Source organism: Mobula birostris, chromosome 7 (assembly GCF_030028105.1).
Source record: "Mobula birostris isolate sMobBir1 chromosome 7, sMobBir1.hap1, whole genome shotgun sequence".
Taxonomy (NCBI): Eukaryota; Metazoa; Chordata; class Chondrichthyes; order Myliobatiformes; family Myliobatidae; genus Mobula; species Mobula birostris.
The window spans coordinates 72808561-72814919 of NC_092376.1; the positions used below are offsets into that span (position 1 = coordinate 72808561).

Sequence of the window (6359 nt, forward strand, 5' to 3'; positions counted from 1 at the left end):
GTTTATTTAGCTGGCCTGTAAATATTGTTATATTAGCTTTAGGCTCATAATTATTAAGCATTCTTTAGCTTTTTTGTCCTCTTAGGCAATTCAATCATTTTGTTTTTTGTCACCATTATTCATTGATATTTCTTAAAAGTTTTTTTCAGCTTTTTAATGCTCTGCTCAGAAATAGCCACTATTTTTACTGACTTATTAGTTATTGCTTGGTGTGTAAAAGCTTAAATTGATGCTTGATTTTTTTGGAGAATATAAGGGACAATATTTCACAAAATTTCCACAAGCAGTGTGGAGCTATACTAGGTGTCAGCACCTGCCGTAAAGTTGCAGGAGCTCTATCCATAATCATTCATTCAAATAAATGCTAAATGATTGGCAATGTGCAGAAGCATTCTTCATCACTGGTCAAGAAGAGATTTCTAGAAAAAATAACTAAATCAGAATAACAATTCTTATAATATAAATAATTCTCATAACAAAAATTGTAAGATTTTGAAAATCAGAGTTTATGTGAAACAGGTTGCAGATTGTTCATTTCACATTGCTGCCACCGACAGTTTTCACTTCTAAGTACTTATTAAATCCTTGATGTGCTTAATTTACTTGATGAGTTTTGTCCTTCATTTTTATTTGTACAACAATATGATGTCCTGATGACTGAACTGAATCAGCCAATGCTGGTTAAAAATTAAACATCTTGAAAGAAATGCAATTGTTCACCTTATTCCAGAGATCTGCTTTCTGACAGGTAACAGACAAAGGATTTATTGTGAAAATAAATTTTCATACATTATCATTGCACATTGGTAATTTATTATTGTGCATATTATTATTCTTACTTTATTATTAGTTAAGTCTGCACATTGCTAAGTATGTTTTCAAATGTTGCTGCTATAACAAAATAATTTCCCACAGGATCAATAAATCACTTTATTATTATTATTATTTTTCAAATGAGAATCAAGTGTGACAGTGGAAAAGTGTGTATGGAACTGGGGGAGGGAGCGGAGGTACTTAATGAATACTTTGCTTCAGTATTCATTACGTAAAAGGATCTTGGTGATTGTAGGGATGACTTACAGCTGACTGAAAAGCTTGAGCATATTGACATTAAGAAATAGGATGTGTTGGAACTTTTGGAAAGCATCAAGTTGGATAAGTCACTGGGACCGGACGAGATATACCCCAAGCTACTGTGGGAGGCAAGGAAGGAGATTGCTGAGCCTCTGGCAATGGTCTTTGCATCATCAAAGGTTTCGGAGGATTGGAGGGTTGCAGATGTTGTTCCCTTATAAAGAAAGTGAGCAGAGATAGCCCAGGAAATTATAGGCCAGTGAGTCTTACTCCAGTGGTTGGTAAGTTGATGGAGAAGATCCTGAGAGGCAGGATTTATGAACATTTGGAGAGGCATAATTTGATTAGGAATAGTCAGCATGGCTTTGTGAAAGGCAGGTCATGCCTTACGAGACTGATTAACTTTTTTGAGGATGTGACTAAACACATTGATGAAGGTAGAGCAGTAGATGTAGTGTATATGATTTCAGTAAGGCATTTGAAAAGGTACCCCATGCAAGGCTTATTGAGAAAGTAAAGAGGCATGGGATCCAAGAGGACCTTGCTTTGTTGATCCAGAACTGGCTTGCCCACAGAAGGCAAAGAGTGGTTGTAGATGAGTCATATTCTGCATGGAGGTTAGTGACTAGTGATGTGCCTCAGGGATCTGTTCTGTGACCCCTTCTCTTTGTGATTTTTATAAATGATCTGGATGAGAAAGTGAAGGGATGGGTTAGTAAATGTGCTAATGACACAAAGGTTGGGGGTGTTGTGGATAGTGTGGAGGGCTGTCAGAGGTTACAGCGGGACATCGATAGGATGCAAAACTGGGCTAAGAAGTGGCAGATGGAGTTCACCCAGATAAGTGTGAGGTGGTTCATTTTGGTAGGTGAAATATGATGGCAGAATATAGTATTAATGGTAAGATTCTTGGCAGTGTGGAGGATCAATTAAATTTGTGATCAAATAGCCAATTAAAATAATCGCTTCTACCTACACAATGACCATATCCTTCTATATTCTCCACATTCATGTGTCTATCTAAACATCTCTTAACAGTCTTTAATGTTTCTGCCTCTACCACCGCCCCAGACAGCGCAGTACAAGCACTCACCATTCTCTGTGTAAAAAAAAATTGCCCCTCATATCGGCCTTGAAATTACCCTCACTCACCCCAAAAGCATGCCCTCTGGTATCAGTTATTTAAACCCTTGGAAAAAGATATTGTCTGTCTACTCTATCTATGCCTGTCGTAATCTATAAACCTCTATCAGATCTCCACCACTCCAGAGGAGAGAACCCAACCTCTCATTATAGCACATGCCTTCTAATCTAGGCAATGTCCTAGTAAACCTCTTCTGCATCCTCTCCAAAAACTCGACATCCTTCTTATAATGGGGAAACAAGAACTGCATGCAATTCTCCAGATGCAGCCTAACTAGGGTTTTATAAAGCTGCACGTAACCTCCTGACTTCTGAACTCAATGCCTTGACAAATAAAGGCAAGCATGCCATATCATAAACACAAGCGATGCTGGAAACTCAGAGCTACACACAAAACGCTGAAGGAGCTCAGCAGGTGATGCAGCATCTATGGAAATGAATAAACAGTTGACTTTTCAGGCTGAGACCTTTCTTTGGGACTGGAACTGAAGGAGGAGGATGCCAGAATAAAAAGGTGGGGGGGGGGGGAGGATAGTTAGAAGGTGATAGATGAGGCAAGGTGGGTGGGAAAGGTAAAGGGCTGGAGAAGGAATCTGAGAGGAAAGGGGAGTGAACCATGGGAGAAAGGGAAGAGGGAGGTGACAGGCCGATGAGGAGAAAAGGTAAGAAGCCAGAGTGGGGAATAGAAGAAGACGGAAGGGAAAAAATTACCAGAAGAAGAAAGCAAGGTTGGAGGCTACCCTGATGGAATATGAAGTGTTGTTCCTCCACCCCAACAGTGGCCTCATAATGGCAAAGGAGGAGACCATGACTGACGTATAGGAGCAGGAAAGGGGATAGGAATTAAAATGGTTGACCACTGGGAAATTCCGCTTTTGGCAGATGGAGTGGAGGTGCTTGACAAAGTAGTCCTTCAATATATGCCATGTCTCACCAGTGTAGGAGAGGCCACATCAGGAGCACTGTATACACTAGCTCAGTCATTCTCAACGTGGGCCATGCCAGATTTCATATGGACTCAGCTATAAAACAAACTGGAGGCCACAGGAGTTTCTGAATGGGCTATGATAAATTTATTGTTTTAATAAAATATGAGTAAGGTATGTAAATAAAAAAATAAATGGTCCTGCCGAAGGAACAATCCCTGATACTTATCATATTTTGAAAGGAAGTTGGTGAGTACACGCTCTTTATTGCCAAATAGAATTTGCATATACAGTATAATAGCATTTAAAAAAATATTTATGACACGTATCTAAGAACTGCCTAAAAAGCTTGTTTTATTTTTACCTGTATATTCAATACAGATACTTCTTCACGTGAGATTATAGTTATAATTCTATGTCATTTGCTAATTTTCTATAGAGCCTACACACAATTGTATTGTTGTTACTGATTATATACATTTATGTATAATGTGTATTGTTGATGTGGAAAAACAACTCATTACATAACTACAAGTTAAGAAGTTTGCCTTGCAAATCGGTGAAAGCACATTATGTGATAATGAAGCCCTTCTGATGACACATGTTACGTTTTTGTATGATGATTAGGCCAGTGAGGAAATGCTTTTTGCCCCAAAGCTTAAGACAGATACCAAAGGTGAAACTATTTTTAAAGAAGTCAAGGAGCTATTTCTTGGTGCTGGGAAATATAATGACTTGTGCATCGATGGTAAGATGATACAATGAACTCAATAGTTATTTTTAAAATTCTGTGCCTAACATTTTTTACATATGTTGTGTCATAGACTGTCAGCATTTGGTTGCAAAAAAGAAATGGGGAGGACTTTGCACGACCTTGCTGCTGTGATAATGGCTGTCAACTTCATCAAATCAAATGCACCAAGATCATCTTTTTCGACAACTTTGTGAGGAAAACAAAGAAGACTTTGAACTGCTACACATGCATGCAGAGCTTTGACAGTTATCAAAATGTAATTGTCTTCATTGCTTCGTTGCACTTGGGATAGTATTACAGCACTTCTAAGAGATAAGCAGCTTGGAGAACAAATTGTTGCTGCTAAGTCTGACATATTTTACCTGTCAGGTGTATTTGAAAAACTGAATTTATTAAACAAACAGATACAAGGAAGAAATTACAATCTCTTATCATGCAAACAGGCTGTTGCCGCTTTCCTTGGGAAACTCAAACTTTTCAGCAGCAATATTGGATTTCACAAGTTTATGCAATTTCCTTCACTGGCCACTCTTAAAGTAAAATTATACAATGATGATCTGGTCATTTGAAACAACTGCACACTGATATGGAATTTCCATTCAGAGACCTGCTGGAGAAGCATATTCTAGTTCGGGTGGTGAATCCATTTTGGGTCAATGTGAATGGTGTTGCCACCACATTGCAAGAATGGCTTATTGAGCTGCAGAGTATATAACAGCTCAAGCAAAATTCAAACACAGCAAGCAAAATTTCTAGATAATTAGAGATGTTCAAAATAAGTTTCCACAGCTCAGAGAGAGCAAAGTTGTTTTTAATTGGATTTTCCACCTCTTATCTAGTTGAATGTGGTTTTAGTCAAGCTCCACCTGCTATCAAAAGTTCATAACCAACTCAATGCTGTGAAAAGAGGCAATCTTTCTATGAGTTATGGGGAAAAGGTAGGTAGGTGGAGATGTGTCCGTGGCCAGATCAGCCATAATCTTATTGAATGGCAGAGCAGGCTCGACAGGCCAGATGGCCTACTCCTGCTCCTATTTCTTATAATCTTATCTTCAATTAACTTATAACCAAGTTGCAACCAAATACTGTATTCAAACACTCACTAGTTTTTGTCAATCACAAGAATCTCATTAAGTTCCAAGGTAACAATATTTAGTGTTTTCTTGTTTGAAGAAAAATATACCTATTATTAATAAAGTATCTTATTCAGAGCTTTGAAATAGTTTTCTTTTTCATACAGAATACACTGGGGACGTTACATTTAACATATAATAAAACCTATAACCTGTTAAACATAAATATTGACTCTGTATTAGAATAATTAGTACAGTTGACCAAAAATACTTTTGCAACTAACGGAGCGTTTGGAAGGTGAGGGCACAAAGGTAAATGAATGTCACAAGTGGGCCATGAGCAGAAAAGTGTTGAGAACCTCTACAATAGACAACCCCAACAGATTCACAAGGGAAATGTTGCCTCACCTGGAAAGACTGTTTGGGGCTTTGAATGGAGTTAAGGGAGAAGGTAAATGGACAGGTGTAGCATTTCTGTCGCTTTCTGCAGTGATATATGCCAAGAGAAGATTAGTAGAGCAAGAGAATTGTGGAGGGAGTGATCCCTGCAGAAAGCAGAGAGTGAGATCCTTCTTAATCATGCTACAAACCTGTGTAGCCGCTAGCAAGGAGCTATGAAAGTCTATCCCAATGTCCCTCTGCTCATCAGCACTGTTAAGGATCTTGCTTTTTATAGTGTGCTGTCTCTTTGCATTTGACCAACCAAAGTGCAACACTTCCATCTGCCATTTCTCCAGCCATGTCTGCAAATGATCTACATCCCACTGTATTGTTTGCCAGTCTTCTACACTATCCACTTCATCACCAATCTTTATATCATCAGAAAGCTTACTAACCCATCCATCTACATTTTCATCCATGTCAATTATATATATCACAAACAACAGAGGTCCCAGTAAAGATCTTTGCAGAACACCACTAATGACAGATCTCCAGTGAGAATATCAACTAGTACTCTTTGTCTTCTATGGCAAGCCAGTTCTAAATCCAAATGGCTAATTCAACATGGATTCCATGCATCTTGATCTTCTATATGAGCCTTCCATGAGGGACTTTGTCACAAACCTGACTAAACACATGTAGACAATATCCACAGCTCTCCCTTCATCAATCACCATCGTAACCTTCTCAGAAAACCCAGTCAAGTTAGTAAGTCATGACTTGCCTCGCACAAAGCCATGCTGGCTCTCCCTAATTGGGCTATGTTTTTCCAAATGTTCATAAATCTTATCCCTAAGAATTCTCTCCAGTAACTTCCCTACCACTGATGTGATACCCGCTGGTCTATAGTTTCCAGGATCATCCTTTGTTCCCTTCTTGAATAATGGAACAACATTAACCACTCACCAGCCCTTCAGAACTTTGCTTGTGGCTAGAACGGGCATGAAG

General features: G+C 38.7%; 1 protein-coding gene across 1 annotated transcript in view; it reads left to right on the forward strand.

Annotated features, from left to right (window-relative positions):
• Positions 1 to 5089, forward strand: part of LOC140200292 (alpha-(1,3)-fucosyltransferase 4-like) — a 53324-nt gene extending 48235 nt beyond the window's left edge. The window contains exon 2 of the transcript XR_011886591.1: positions 3968 to 5089. The gene's annotated coding sequence lies outside the window, so the exon portion shown is untranslated. The remainder of the gene's footprint in view (positions 1 to 3967) is intronic.
• Positions 5090 to 6359: the final 1270 nt, after the last annotated feature.